A 16,779-nucleotide genomic window follows, 5' to 3' on the forward strand; every position below is an offset into this window, starting at 1 on the left:
ATTAAATAGACCTTTGTGTCTGTGTGTGTGTTTCAAACACACATGTATATGAATAATCTGATCATTGCTCATAGCCTTCCTACTGTTTAGCAGGCACTCTCTTGGATAGGGAGGTACAACAAAGACTAAGATGGAGTTTCTGGCTTCAAGGATTTCACAGTCAAACAGAGAAACCCTATCTAATAAAGTTTGGATATGCAAATTGACCATCACTTCATGACAAAGATTGTTGCGCCCACAACCAATAAGGAGGGAATATGCAAATTGATGCAACAAAGATGGCGGAGGCCCGGCTGGGATGCTTGCATTGTCAACATGGCAACAACTCAGGCATTCCTCCTCACCCTGGCCTCTGGGCAGAGCGTGAAGGCAGAAGGTGACTCCGGGCCAGATCAAAGGTAGAAAGGGGCCTCTGAGCCGTAGAGAAGGTGAAACAGCGGCTCCTGGCTGGAGCAAAGTTGGAAAGGTGGCTCAGGCCAGGAGCGAAGGAATAAAGGCAGCTCTGGGCCAGATCGAAGGCAGTGCCAGCAGCGAGGGGAAGGAAGGCCTATTCTTGCATGAATCTTCATACATCGGGCCTCTAGTTAGACATGAAAGGGAATATTTACAATATGAATGGCACGGATAATGAAAATATATACAAAGAACAGAAACGGTATAAAGGAGATAGGCAGTATATGACAGGACAGAGTGGTACTCTGAAAAACTTCAGAGTTGAGATGATACACAAAGAAATTTTTAAATCTACACTAATAAAAGAGAAAAATGGTAATTGGCGTACGACGATACCCTTTTCATTGGCTAATCAGGGCTATATGCAAATTAACTGCCAACTATGATTGGCAGTTAACTGCCAACTAAGATTGGCAGTTAACTGCCAACAAGATGGCGGTTAATTTGCATATGTAGGCACAATGCAGGGAGGTGAAAGGGAAAGCAGGAAGAAGCCCCCTGCCACTGACAGTGATCAGAAACCCAGGGGGGAGCTAAGAGCTGGGGGGCAGGGCAAAGGCGGCCCTGGGGCCGCCTTTGCCCTGCCCCCCAGCCATGATCAGAGAATCAGGCGTCTTTGCCGCCCTGGCCAGTGATAGCAGGAAGTAGGGGTGGAGCCAGCGATGGGAGCTGGACAGGGTCGAAGCTGGCAGTCCCAGGAGCTAGGGGTCCCTTGCCTGGGCCTAAAGCAGAGCCCACAATCGCGGGGCCGCTGCAGCTGCGGGTCCCTGCTGCCCGGGCCGGACGCCTCAGCCAGAGGCGTTAGGCCTGGGCAGGGGTGAAGCCTGCAACCGCGGGGAGCTGGGGGTCCCCTGCCCAGGCCTGACACCTCTGCTGGAGGCCTCAGGCCTGGTCTAGGGGCCGATCCGGTGATTGGTGATCGGAGGGTGATGAGGGTCAACTCCTCTGGCCGAGGCATCAGGCCTGGGCGGGGGGCTGAGCCGGGGATTGGGGGGATATGATGGTCCCCTTGCCCAGGCCTGAAGCCTGGGTCAGAGGCGTCAGGCTTGGGTGGGGGGTGGAGCAAGCGATCAGAGGGAGATGGGGGTCCCCTGCCCAGGCATGATTCCTGGGCCAGAGGCCTCAGGCCTGGGCGGGGGCCAGAGCCAGTGATCGGGGGGAGATGGGGGTCCCCTGTCCAAGCCTGACACCTCTGGCGGAGGCGTCAGGCCTGGGCAAGGGGCCAATCAGGTGATCAGAGGGTGATGGGGGTCTACGCCTCTGGCTGAGGCATCAGGCCTGGGCAAGGGGCAAAGCCAGCAATCGGAGGGGTCTGGGGGTCCCCTCCCCAGGCCTGATGCCTGGGCCAGAGGCATCAGGCCTGGGCTGGGGGCAGAACCAGTGACGGGGGGAAATGAGGGTCTCCTGCCCAGGCCTGACACCTCTGTCAGAGGTGTCAGGCCTGGGCAAGGGGCCAATCCTGCGATTGGAGGGTGATGGGGGTCAACGCCTGAGGGCTCCCAGTATGTGAGAGGGGGCAGGCTGGGCTGAGGGACACTCCCCCCCCCTCCACACCCAGTGCACGAATTTCGTGCACCGGGCCCCTAGTAGTAAATATAAATTTCCCTGAAAATGAAGTGTGTGGGGAAAGAAACAGTGTGCCCAATATTGTGGAATCTAGAAATAGAACATGTGTGGTAGGTGTTATTGATGAGTCAGAATTTAGGAAGTTCAAAGTATAAGGTACAGAGTTATGGGATAAAAAACTTTGAAGATGTCAAGAATGAATGGGTTACATAAATATTTTCCTTTTATAAAATTCTTTATTGTTGAAAGTATTACACATGTCCCCCTTTTCCCCATTGACCTCTCTCAACCTGTCCCCACCCCAAGCCCAGGCCTTTATCCTCTTATTGTCTGTGTCCATTGGTTATTCTTATATGCATACAAGTTAATTGTTTGATCTCTTCCCATCCATCCACCCTCTCCTGCCTTTCTTCTGAGGTTTGGCAGTCTGTTCAATACTTCTGTGTCTCTGGATCTAGTATGATGTACAAGATGCTTTTCAAAGCATCTTGTATGTCATGCTAAGCATCTTGATTTGTATCTTAGAAGTAACTGGGAACAATCTGGAGGGATGTTTTATGACTAGATTTCATCCTATATAATAAAAGCCTAATATGCTAAGTGTCCTGTCGTCCGTTCAACCTATCAAAGCATACTATGCTAATGATATGCTAAGGCCACTCAATTGCTCACTATGACATGCACTGACCACCAGGGGGCAGACTCTCTGACTGGTAGGTTAGCTTGCGGCTGGGGTCCGGCTGATCGGAACTGAGTGAGACAGGCCTGACCTGCCCTGGAGCCCTCCCGCGGTCCCTCCCCAGCTGTCCAACCTCCTGTGTCCCTCCCTGGCCCTGATAGTGCACGTGTGGGGTCCCTCAGCCTGGCCTGCACCCTCTTGTAATCTGGGACCCCTCAGGGGATATTGGAAAGCCGATTTCAGCCCAATCCTGCAGGCCAGGCTGAGGGACCCCACTGGTGCATGAATTCGTGCACCAGGCCTCTAGTTTTATATAAAATATATGGACAAATGTGGACCTAGAGTGGACAAATGTTAGGCTGTAGGCTACTGCATCACTTCAGGAGACATGTGAGGAAAGCATGTTCTACTGAAGTAGCTTATGAACTAGAAAAATAATGCAGATGGGAATACATAGTAACACACTCAGAAGAGCAGGCTCTTGAAAAACAATTTCTGCTTACATGTGTGACTACAAAAAGTAATTAAGTTTCTTTGTACCTACACTTATTTATCCCATCTCAAATAGGGCTACTACTAAAAGGACTATATTAGTTAACCAAAAAGATTTTTAAAAGATAAAATCTGTTCAATTAGTATTCATTGCTAAACAGGTAATATTAAAACAAACTGATAGCTAATTAGTGAGAGTGTTATAAGGGATGAGAAAGAGATTAAATTATTTATTTTTAAATTGAGATATAATTGACATATATTAATGTCAGGTATACAGCACAATGATTAGATATCTATAATAATAAAAGCGTCCTTCCGGACGACCTTCCAGACGAAGCCGGGTCTACAAGAGAAGCCCAGATGCCGGGTGCAAGAGGGAAGACGGTGCCAGCATCCAGGGGAAGGGAGGGCTACTCTTGCATGAAATTCATGCATCAGGCCTCTAGTTTGTATATATTGCAAAAAAAATGATCACCAAAATCAGTCTGATTAACACTCATTACCACACATAGTTACAAGTTTTTCCCTTGGGATGAGAACTTTTAAGATTTACTCTCTTAGCAACTTTAAAATATACAATACAGTATTATTAACTAGTAACCATGCTGTACATTATATTCCGATAACATTTATTTTATAACTGGAAGTTTGTACATTTTGACTCCCTTCACCCATTTTGTCCATCCGCTACTCACACCTTTGGCAAATACCATTCTGTTCTCTGTATCTACGAATTTGGTGTGGGTTTTTTTTGTTTGTTTTTATGTTTCTTTTTTTTTTTTTTTTTTTTGAAGCTTCCACAAATAGGTGAAATCATATGGTATTTTTTTTCTCTGTCTGATTTATTTCACTTAGCATAATGCCCTGAAGTTCCATCCATGTTGTTGCAAATGATAAGATTTTCTTTTTTTATAGCTGAATATCTCATTGTATATATAAACCACATTTTCATCATCTATTCACCCATCATTGGACAGTTGAGTTGTTTCCATGTCTTGGCTATCTATACTAATAAAAGGGTAATATGCTAATTAGACCAGATGTCTTCTGGACGTTCTTCTGGACATAGCCATGGTGACAGCAGTTGAGGCAGAGGCTGTTAGGGGCGATCAGGCCAGCAGAAGAGAGCAGTTAAGGGTGATCAGGCCAGCAGGGGAGGGCAGTTAGGGGGCAATCAGGCCAGCAGGAAGAGACATTTAGGGGTGATCAGGCAGGCAGACAGGTGAGCAGTTAGGAGCCAGCGGTCCCAGATTGCAAGAGGGATGTCCAACTGCTGGTTTAAGCCCGATTCTGCAGGGATGAGGCCTAAACAAGCAGTTAGACGTCCCTTAAGGGGTCCCAGATTGGAGGGGGTGCAGGCTGGGCTGAGGGACACCATTCCTGTGCACAAATTTCATGCACTGGGCTTCTAGTTGTAAATAATAGGCTATGATCATAGTGGTCCAGACATTTCTTTGAAACAGTGATTTTTCTCTCTTCTTTGGAAGTATACTCTAGAAGTGGAATTGATGAATAGTTATGGAGTTCTATTTTTAACTTTTTCAGTAATCTCTTTAAAGTTATGCAGGGCATAATAATGTTTTGGTCAACAATGAACCACATATATGAGTGTGGTCTCATAATATTATAATGGAACTGAACATTTTCTATCACCTAGTGATGATAGTAGTAAATACTGTAACATTGTAACACAATGCAATACTCCTGTGTTTGTAGTCATGCTGGTGTAAACAAGCTTACTGTGCTGATAGTCTTATAAAAGTAGAACACATAAAAACATGTACAATGCATGATACTTGATAATAATGAACTCTGTTACTGGTTTATGTATTTACACAGCTATACTTTTAATTATTATTTTAGAGTGTACTCTTTGTACTTATTTTAAAAAAAGCTTGCTCCCTGGCCAGGTAGTTCAGGTGATTAGGGCATGGACTTGATAAGCCAAGGTTGCTAGTTCAGATCCCACGTCAGGGTACATACAAGAAGCAACCAATGAATGCAGAAATAAGTGGAACAATAAATGGATGGTTCTCTCTCTCTCAAAGAAAATGAATTTTTAAACAAAGCTTGCTGTAAAACAGTGTGCCATGTTACACTAGCAGCAGCCTCCTAAACCTTGTGTTTACTGCATCTCTTGATTGCATTATTTTCTCTTATGATTGATTTTATCTCACTTTTTTAAAATATAAATTTAGTGTAGCCAAAATATAGCATTTAAAATTTCACAGTAGTTTTAATTTGCAATTCTCTGATGATTAATGATGTTGAGCACCTTTTCATGTAATAGTTGGCCATTTGTATATCTTCTTTAGAAAAGTATCAAATCTTCTGCCCAATTTTTCCACATATTTTTGCTAATGAGTTGTATGAATGTTTATATATTTTGCATATTAACACCTTATCACACCTATGATGATCTGCAAAACCTTCCATTCAGGAGGTTGCCTTTTCATTTGTTGATGGTTTCCTTTGTTGTGTTGATGCTTCTTTAGTTTTATGTCATCCCATTGTTTATATTTGCTTTTATTGCCTTTGCTTTTGGTTTCAAATCCCATAAAAGTCATCATTAAGACCAATGTCAAGAAGCTTACTGCCTATGTTTTCTTCAAGGGATTTTATGGTTTCAGGTCTTATAATTAGGTCTTTAACCCATTTTGAGTTAATTTCTGTGTCTGGTATAAGATAGTGTTCAGTTTTATTCTTTTGCATATGGTTGTCCAGTTTTCCCAACACCATTTATTAAAGAAAATTTCTCTCCCCATTATATATTCTTACACCCTTTTATATAAATGGATTGACCATACAGGCATGAGTTTATTGGTAAGGAGTGTCTTAGTGTTAGTTCTAGTTGCTGCATCACCTTCTCTAGATATGTTAAATAGTTGCCCCCTGATTAAAAAATGGATTTTCTCTTGGAAACGTAAACAGAGACCTATTTATCCTGTCATTCAGAGAGAATAAACATAGCTATTATGAGGGTTATAAACTATCCTATGATGATAGCAGTAAGTAGTCAACATCATGGGACTAAAAGTGAAAAATAGAGGATGACGAAATTGTCATTATATGAGCCAATAAAGCTGTTAATATTTCAAAAACCCTTCATTTTAATTTTTATATTTTATTGTGTTGTTTTTTTTTACAGAGAGGAAGGGAGAGGGATAGAGAGTTAGAAACATCGATGAGAGAGAAACAACGATCAGCTGCCTCCTGCACACACCCTACTGGGGATGTGCCCACAGCCAAGGTACATGCCCTTGACCGGAATCAAACCTGGAACCCTTGAGTCCACAGACCGAGGCTCTATCCACTGAGCTAAACCGGTTAGGGCTCAAAAACTCCTTAATCTCCTCATGCATGCAGTAAACTAACAGTGGCATCGAGTCTGTGCAGTGTCTCAGTTCATAAACTAGAGGAAGGTAAGCGGAGAGTTCTTTGCTCACTAGATATGTCCCCATTTTTATCTCATTATCTAAACTTTTATCAATTGCTCCCTCTCAACCTTGAAGTAATGGCTATCATGATTACACTGCTCCTATTCATCCTGGTGAGATTATCCCCAGATAAACCTTCCCCATGCTGGCAGTCTCAGTATCACAGGTTCCATTGTATTGCGCTGGTAAGTTAATGCTGGTAATAAAACCACTCACATGAAACTAATACCCCTTAACGATTTGTTCATGGGAATGTAATGAAGATTTCTAAAAATGAGCCTAACAGTCTGATTTTGATAATATCACGTTTCTAAGCAAATTATACTTTTCTGACTTAGCATGACTATTTAAGTTTGTTTTATTAAAACACATCCTTATTGATGCCCAGGAACATGAACACTCATATCAAAACACCAGGAAAGAAGCAATAGCACAGACATCGCAGAGTAATTTATTTTTGTGGAAGTCTTTGTACATGGGATAAATTTGAATGATAAATAGAACCCATATGTAAAAATAACATTTCCAATTTATAATTTGAATTTACTTTTGCTTTAGCTTGACTGCTCTAATCAAAGTCATTGCAAAGAATCCATATGCACTCAGGTCTCAGGCTGTCACACTTGAGTAAATAAATAAACAGACTCTGTAAAATTAGTTTTCTGCAGTGTCATGCAATTAGAACCTCAAAGTGAGTCCTTAATCTTTGCTAATTGCTAGGAATTGGATATTATAATGTCAAATTACTTCTTTTATTTCAAGTCACGGGTATTTGGCTCACTCTCCTGGATATCATTTTAGTAATAGCAGTTAACATTGTTGATCTCATCTTATGCCACAGACATTGTGATAAGTGCTTCATTTGTGTTATATCTCTTTATCCTTGCAATAAATTTATGAAGAAAAAAACTACTATTACCGATAAAATGTTGAGGCTTAGAAATATCAAACATGTTAAAATAAAATTATATAGCTACCAGTTTGAGAAAATAGTTTTCAAAGGCTTAAAGAAATCTTTCTGACACCAAAGCTTCTAGAAAATTTTTTCTCTCCTTTTAAAATTTCAGGTGTAAACCTAGCAATTATTTAGAATACTTTTGGCTTAGACTATCTTGGGTGCTTTCTTCTTCCTTTCAGTGCATTTAGCCTGTGAAATCTGCAGTTCTATTTCTCATCTACTTCAGTTTGCTGATTGGAATTTAATTGGGCCATGTTATCACTAGGGAACTTGCTAGTCCCTTAAGCACAAGTCTCCAGGTGATTCGGTTGCCTGGAGAAATTTGCCTGACGATAGTTTTTAAGTCTTAAGAAAGCTTCTCTTTAAATTAAAGAAATGCCTGCTGCAGATTTCAATATATTTGTTTAAAGTTGAACCAGGTAAATTTTGTTTCTATGTTTGTATTAACAACAAAAAAGCCACAAAAATTAGGGAAACATTTAAGGAAGAATAATGTGGCATTTTAATGACAGTAAAGAATATTTATAATCCATAAACATTACCTATTGCTAGCAACAGTTTTATACTTTGGCCACTATAAAAACAAACAGGTTTTTATTTGTATGCGTAATCTTTATATGTTAAAATTTTATAAATACCTAATGTAGTATTATAAATAATTAAATGAATGATTTCTGTTATAATAACAATAAATAATCTTGCAAATATATTAATTTAAATATTAAAAAACAGATCTTCAAAAAAGAAAAATTTATGATCAAAATATTTAGACTTTTGCATGAACTAAGTAGTCACAAACACAGGTAATTAACATAAAATAAAGTGATAGAAATTAAACAAATTTGAGTTTGTATATTTCCAAAGTGTTTTATTTACAGTAGAGTGAACATTTTATTTATTTAAAATTTTATTGATTTTTTTTTAGAGAGAGAAAAGGATAGAGAGAGAGAGAACACAAATGTAAGACAGAAACTTCAATCTTTATACTCTAGCATGCGTCCTGACAGGGAATCAAACCTGCCACCTTTTGGTGTACAGGGCGATGCTTCAACCAACTGAACCACCTGGCCAGGGCTACACTGAACATATTAAGGAGCTTCTCTTTCTGTTCTTTATGAGCTTTCTTTCCTTTATTTTTCTATTTTTTTCTTCCCTGCATATTGTTCCCTCTAGATCTATCAATACTATCCCAGGTATTAATTAACAGCAGGAATTAATAGTTGATTTCACTAATGGTACTTTATTACAAAGGGTATATTCAAAAGATTGTTATGTTACACTACCTTTGGCCTTCCTCTCTCTCTTGATTTATCTTCCTTTCTCTCCCTCTCTTTCTTCATTTTTTTCTTCCTTCCTTTACTCCCCATTCCCTCCCTTCCTTCCTTCCTTCTTTCCTTCCTTCCTTCCTTCCTTCCTTCCTTCCTTCCTTCCATCTTTTCTTCCTTCCCATCTTTCTTTCTTTGTGTAAAAAAGTATTTACTGAACAACAACCAAGTCTCTAAAACTTTCTGTGTATTGGGAATATAAGAGTTAGCAAACAAATTAAAATCTCTATCCCCATAAGCTTACATTCTAGTAAGAGGAGACAGTATTATTTACGTACTAGAGGCCCGGTGCACAGAATTTGTGTACTTGGGTGGGGGGGTCCCTCAGCCTGGCCTATGCCCTCTTGCAGTCTGGGACCCCTCAGAGGATGCCCACCTGCTGGCTTAGGCCCACTCCCTGGGGGATCCGGCCCAAGCTGGTAGTCAGACATCCCTCTGGAAGCCCAGCAGCCCTCGAGGGATGTCCACTTGCCAGCGGGGAGCAGGCCTAAGCTTCAGTCCGACATCCTTAGTGCTGCTGAGGAGGCAGAAGAGTCTCCCACCACCACCGCTATACAGGCAGCCATCAGCCTGGCTTGTGGCTGAGCAGAGCTCCACCTGTGGGAGTGCACTGACCACCAGGGGGCAGCTCCTGCATTGAGCATCTGCCCCCTGGTGGTCAGTGTGTGTCATAGTGATCAGTCATTCCCAGTTGTTCTGCTGTTAGGGTCAGTTTGCATATTACCCTTTTATTATATAGGCTAGAGTCCTGGTGCATGGGTGGGGGCCGGCTGGTTTGTCTTGAAGGGTGTCCTGGATCAGGGTGGGGGTCCCACTGGGGTGCTTGGCCAGCCTGGGTGAGGGACTGATGGGTGTCTGAAGGCTGGTCACACCCGCTTCAGGGTGGGGTTCCCAACTCGAGTGCCTGGACAGCCTGGGTGAGGAGATGATGGCTTTTTTTAGGCTGGAAACACCCCCTTCAGGGTGGAGTTCCCCACTGGAGTGCCTGGCCAGTCTGGGTGAAGGGCTGATGGCTCTTTTCAGGCTGGCCAAGCCCCCCGGCGACTGAAGTTCCAAGCCTCTTCTTTTTTTCTTTTTATCTTTTATTCTGGGATTTATTTACCTTCTATGATTGAAACTTTGTAGCCTTGAGAGGAGCTCAGAGCCAGCCAGGGCGGGTGGGAGGGAAGCCTCCTGCTTGCTCCAGCTCCGTGGCTGCTGGCCGTCATCTTGGTTGGGTTAATTTGCATATAGCCACTCTGATTGGCTGGTTGGCGTGGCTTAAGGTGTAGCAAAGGTATGATCAATTTGCAGTTTGTCTTTTATAAGTGTAGATATGCGATCTCTCATTCCCTTTTGGAGCCCAGTATTTTGTTAGTTTTTAATGTATCCCACTCCCATTGTAAGCCCCATTCCCGACCTCCCATCCTCTTTTCTGGAAAACTTGGATCTCTCTGTTCATCTTCTGTCACACAAGTCTTCTAATTCCTTCTCATATACAGCTTTCCAGTGATCAGTGTTGTGAGGCATTCTTAAATTTTCTGTAAACTTTCTTTTGAAGTAAAACATAAATTGAACATTTACAGCTCATTGAAGTTTCACAATGTGAACCCACCCATGCAACCAGCACCCAAATTCAGAAACAAAATATTGTTACACCCCATAACTCCTCTTAATTGTTAATACTAGCCCCTACAACCCCCATCTAAGTTTGAACACTTTCTTGACTTCTAACAACATTGAGTAATTTTGCCTGATTTTAAATTTTGTATTAATGAACCACATATTATGTACTCCCATTCTAAGTCCCATGATGCTTCTTTTATTTAACATCATGTTTACTATATTTGTCTAATTGTAGCAAATATAATAATATATTTGTTTATTATATTTGTTGCATGTAATTATAATTTGTTAATTCTCACAGTTATATAGATTCTATTGAATTAATACACCACATTTTACTTATACATTTTACTGTTGATGCACATGTAGACTATCTGGTGTTAGCTATTTATAATAAACAATGCTATAAACATTCTTGTACATGTCTTTTATACATACACATGTGCCATAGTGCTGGGTTTATTTATAAGAGTGAAATTGCTAGGCCATAGCATATGCCAATGTTTAGCTTCAGTAGGTACTGCTTAAATCTAGCTTCACAAGTGCTTGTATCAATTAATAACCCTACCAGTGATCCACTGGAATTCCATGTTTTCTCCATTCTTACTAACATTTAGATATTTTTTTCTTTTTATAAAATGTAAACATTCTGTTGATGTATAGCGTTATCACTTTTTTATTATTAAAGGATAATTGATCTATGGCAAAAAAATAATTACGTAAAGATTACAGTGTGGTTTATTTTGACAAAGGTATATACCTCTGTGACTATCAGTCTCTTGGTGCCCTCTCTAATGAAAGCTACTCTCCAGACTTTTTCAGATACTGAGGAACTCCTGAAAACTAATATCTTAGTTTTCCTTCTTATTCACTTCTATTTTTATTTTCTTGGATTTTTAATGCATCCTTTAATCATTTTAATTGTAAAAGTGACATAATTACATTGTCATTTATGTTCAGTTTGTGATCATCTATTCTAGAATCTCTGATATTGCACTAGTTATTCAGTGATTCTGCAGGTAATTAATGCCTTTGCTAACTGTACCATCATTATTGCTAACAATAAATAGAAACTCTTAATAAACACCTGCTTGGTACCAAGCACTTTGATAGGTACATTGCAGATGTTGCTAATCCACAACAAAAACATCCAAGAACTATCATTATCTGCCTTTTAGACTCAATGCATTAGAAACTCAGAAAGATTAGTTGCTGTGCTCACAAAATATGTCATTGAACAAGATAAGAACATAGAAATAGTTAATCTTCTACATAAAGAAATGTATGGTTCCCAGGAGTAAGCTGCTTGAGAATGTCCAGGATTTTTATTTTAGAAGTCATACATAAGGAAGAGAAAGAAGCAAGGCCACCCACCCTTGTGCGTGGTGATCTGGTGTGTTCTGTGAGAATTCTCCCATCCAACTTTCCTTAGGACACTGCTGTGACATCCTTGTGACACAGCTTGTTTTGCAAGTTTAAAACTTTTTAATATTTTGGTACAAACTGTCTGAGTTCTCATACAGGAGTGCATGGTTGGTCCTGGGTTTAGAACTTTGCTCTGCCTTAATACAAGGTTGCATCCTCAGGAAAAGTATGAAAGGCCCAGGCCCAGATGCTTTTGGCCTCTCCTGCCTGTTTACATTGCCATAGCAATTTAGAAATTCAGCAGGTTCTTGAATAATTGTTTCATTCAATTTTGTTTTGTCATAATCAATGAGAGAAAATATTATACATTCCCAGCAGGGGTCGCTGTTTGCACCAAAGATGTGCACATTAGATGAATTAATTGTCCCAGTCTAAGTGAGGTAGGGATGTGTGAGTGTGTGTGTGTGTGTGTGTGTGTGTGTGTGTGTGCATCCTCTGATGAAGTGGCCTCCTTTGTCCAGAGTGGGTGGGTTCCTGCCCTGTGCCCTGAGCTGCTGGCGTGAGCCCCAGCCACCATGACCCTGAGCTGGAATAAGTAGCTTGAAAATAATTATCTTACTTGCTTGTATTAATCTTTCTTCAATATACTCACATTTAACTCAATATGTAATCCTATCTAATAAAAGAGAAACATGGTAATTGGTGTACGACCGATACCCTTTTCATTGGCTAATCAGCGAGTTATGCAAATTAGCTGTCAGCCAAGATGGCGGCCGGCAGCCAGGCAGCTTGAAACTAACATGAGGCTTGGTTGCCTCAGTGACGGAGGAAACCAACATTCCCCGCCTGCCGCTGCAGGCCTCTGAGCGGGCAGTTTAAGAAACTCTGTAACAAATACGCCCAACTTCAGCCAGCAGATTTGCAACATTGTAAGCAAAGGCCAGAAACCTACTTTCAGCCGGAGGCCTAAGAGCTGGAGCCAAGCCTCAAGGTAAAGCTGGCCCAGAATTAAAAAAAAAAAAAAAAAAAAAAAAGGAAAAAAGGAGCGTTGGGAGTTCAGTCACCCCCAGCCTGAAAACAGCCCTCAGCCCCTCACCCAGACTGGCCAGGCACCCCAGTGGGGACCCCCACCCTGATCCAGGACACCCTTCAGGGCAAACCAGCCGGCCCCTACCCGTGCACCAGGCCTCTATCCTATATAGTAAAAGGGTAATATGCCTCCCAGCACCGGGATCAGCGTGACAGGGGGCAGCGCCCAAACCCCCTGATCGCCCTGCGGCTCTGTGTGTGACAGGGGGCGGGGCCACAACCTCCCTATCCACCCTGCTCTGTGCCTGATACGGGGGAACTCCCCCCCCCCCACGGGCCCTGCTCTGTGTGTGACGGGGTAGAGCCATAACCTCCCCATCAGCCCTGCCCTGAGTGTGAGAGTGGCGGCGCCCCAACCCCCTGATCCGCCCTGCTCTGTGGGTGATAGAGGGCAGCACCCCAACCCCCTGATGGGCCCTGCTCTGTGTGTGACAGGGGGTTGCTCCACAACCTCCCCATCGACCCTGCCTTGAGTGTGACAGGGGGCGGCGCCCCAACTCCCCAATCAGCCCTGCTCTGAGCCCGACCAGGGGCTGCACCTAAGGATTGGGCCTGCCCTCTGCCACCCGGGAGCAGGCCTAAGCCAGCAGGTCGTTATCTCCCGAGGGGTCCCAGACTGCGAGAGGGCACAGGCCAGGCTGAGGGACTCCCCCTCCCCCCCCCGAGTGCACAAATTTTTGTGCACCGGGCCTCTAGTATTATATAAGTGTTTTGGGTCTTCATTTGTAAGTGTTTGATGTTTCTGTGATCAGAAATATGCATAGAACTACTGTGTATGTCAATTAGCCTATGGTAAAATTGGTTTCATTATATGTCATTGCAATTAAACTCACAGTTTCCAAGAACCTACTGATGATGTTAAGTGAGGACTCATGTAACTGTATATATTTTGCCTTTTTCAAAGCTGTTGTTTGCAAATATCATCTCCCATTTTTCAGTTACCTTTTTGTTTTGTTGTCAGTTTCTTTTGCTCTGCAGAAGCATTTAAGTTTGATATAATCCCATTTATTCATTTTTGCCTATACTTCTCTTTGGGGTCAAATTTTCTAGGAAAAAAATATTATGTTATCTAATAATACTCCAGTAATGAACTACTTCAACCTTTGACTAACTAGAACCTTGCAAATAATATTTCAAATGATTGTATTTCTGGTGCCTGTCGCTATGTTGGTTCTCAGTTATGAAGCCCTGTTTTCTTGGAAAAGGGAGCTGCTTATTCAACTTGGAACTTGTTCTGGGAGAAGCCTTTTAACCCTAGGGTCAGAATTTCTTCAAAGAGGCTTTTCTAGTTTGACTGTGAATTGGAAATCCATGATAGCTGACTGTGCTAAGGATTTTAAGGAAGGAACGCCAAGGGAAACCCAGAGATTTTCCTTGCTGTAACGTCTGTGTTAAGGAATTCATTTGTACAGATGAGGACTGGGAATCTAGCATTACATGAACATATGTGTGGGCTGGGGAGACTGGTAAGCATTCAGATTTCCCTACTCTCTCACTCCTGACACATACTGTGTATTATTCAATAAATTAAGTCCTCTTTTGGTAAAAGTTTTTATGTCAGAATTCCTGTTTTTACTTTGTTTAATAAGTCTGATTTTTTACTTTCTTAGCAATTTTGTATTTCACCCAGAATTTTAAATATTTCTATTGGACATAAAAACATGTCTATAGCTCTAAATTTATGCAAAGAAATTCTCTAGGAAACATGAGTCTTTAGTTTTCTTATATAATAAAGTAACTTAGATATTTATCCAATAATACATTTATTTTGAGGTCAACATTTGAGCTGTATTTATATTTCATTGTTCTTCTCCAGCTTTGTTTGTGCTGCTTATAATGTATCATGAACCTTATTATATAGTGAGTAGATAAGTTTATCAGTCCTTTTTTTTTTTATCATTTCTGGGTTACTTATCTTGTATAAAAGGACTTTCATCCTCTAAGATTATAACATAATCTCAATGTTTTTCTAGTGGATTTATAGCCCTGTCCTATCTTCCTGTTTCTGAGGCTTGTTTGGACTCTGCTTTCTACCAGTTACCAACTGAACTTATGCAACGCCTAATTGTGCAAAAGAGTAAATCTCCCCAGTTCCTGACCCTAGATTTAGCTTTGCAACTTCTAAACAAATCTACTCTGGATTTTTGTTTTTCAATATAACAGAAACATTCTCAAGGAATTTGAAATTTCAATAATATGTCTCTTTCAAATTAATGAATTGTATATGATTTTATAACTAAATATAACCCTGGATATAACTATGTCACACTTGGAACACAGAATTATTAATATTATCCTTTACTTCCAAATGATACTTTTCAAACAGCTAAATATCATTCTTAGAGATTTAAAGTATTATTTCTTCATTTCCTTCCTCCACCAAACAACTTCCTTCATAAGCTTTGTGTTCCTCCTCAGTTCATCCTTACCACCTAAGATCCATCTCCCTTATAGGTGTACAATAAGTGTTGGCTTAACTGACTCATTTTCTGCAATAATCTGTAAACTCTTTTTGAATTGGAATTGTATCTTACTTATCTCTTTATTTCTTGTGCATTGTATAGAATCTGGCACATACTTATGCTAAAATTGCTTCTTGAAGGAATGACATATTCAAGGATTTGAAGACAAATTGGGTTGAATGGATGGATGGATACAAAAATCTATATTTCCAATTTACCACCCTCCCTCTCTTGAGATTGAAGCGTTCACGAGTCAAATTGGTATCTCCACAGACTTCTGCAATCATTAACTCACACACTGCAGGCCAAAAACTCTTCCTATAGCTACTCTTTCTTTAGTGTTTCATAATTTTTCTAGGCTCATTATCATCAAAATTTATAAAGAACTTACAAAACTCAACACCAAAAAATAAACAATCGAATTAGAAAATGGGCAAAGGACCTGAAGAGACACTTCTCCAAAGATGACACACAAATGGCCAAGATATGCTCAACATCACTAATCATTAAGCAAATTCGAATTAAAACCACAATGAGATATCATCTCACACCTGTCAGAATAGCTATCTTCAATAAATCAACAAACAGCATGTTGGCAAGCATGTGAAGAAAAGAGAGCCCTCATGACTGTTGGTAAGAATGCAGTTTGGCACAGCTACTGTGGAAAGCAATATGAAGTTTCCTCAAAAACATTAAAAATTGAACTTATGACCCAGTGATTCACTTCTAGGTATATATCCAAAGAATCCAGAAACACACATTTGAAAGAATATATGCACCCTTATGTTCATTCCAGTATTATTTTAATAGCCAATATTTGGAAGCAGCCAATTGCCCATCAGTAAATGAGTAGATAAAAATCGTTGGTGCATTTACACAATGGAACATTACTCAGTGGTAAAAAAAAAAAAAAAAAAGAAGAAGAAGAAGAAGGAGGAGGAGGAGGAGGAAATCCTACCTTTAGTGAAGGTATTTATGTACCTGAAGAATATTATGCTCATTGAAACAAGCCAGTCAGAAAAAGACAAGTACCATATGAGTTTACTTACATTGAAATCTAATGAACAAATAACCTAACAGACAAAATAGAAAGAGGCTTATAGATACAGAGAAAATACTAACAGCTCTCAGAGGGGGAGGGTTTTGAGGGACTGGGTGATAAAGGTAAAGGGAATAAGCAAAAAAGAGAAAACTCACAGTATGGTGATTATTAGAGGAAAACGTAGGTGGAGGGAGGTAGAATAGGGTAAAACAAGGATAAATGATGATGGAAGGAGATTTGACAGTGTGGTGAACACAAAATACAATATACAGATGCTGTGCTACAGAATTGTATACCTGATAC

At 40.9% G+C, this 16,779-nt stretch overlaps 1 protein-coding gene across 5 annotated transcripts in view; it reads left to right on the forward strand.

The window, feature by feature from the left end:
- Positions 1 to 16,779, forward strand: part of LOC132218478 (UDP-glucuronosyltransferase 2A1-like) — a 60,900-nt gene that overhangs the window by 21,369 nt on the left and 22,752 nt on the right. The gene's annotated exons all lie outside the window — the stretch shown is intronic.

This window comes from Myotis daubentonii, chromosome 1 (genome assembly GCF_963259705.1).
Source record: "Myotis daubentonii chromosome 1, mMyoDau2.1, whole genome shotgun sequence".
Taxonomy (NCBI): Eukaryota; Metazoa; Chordata; class Mammalia; order Chiroptera; family Vespertilionidae; genus Myotis; species Myotis daubentonii.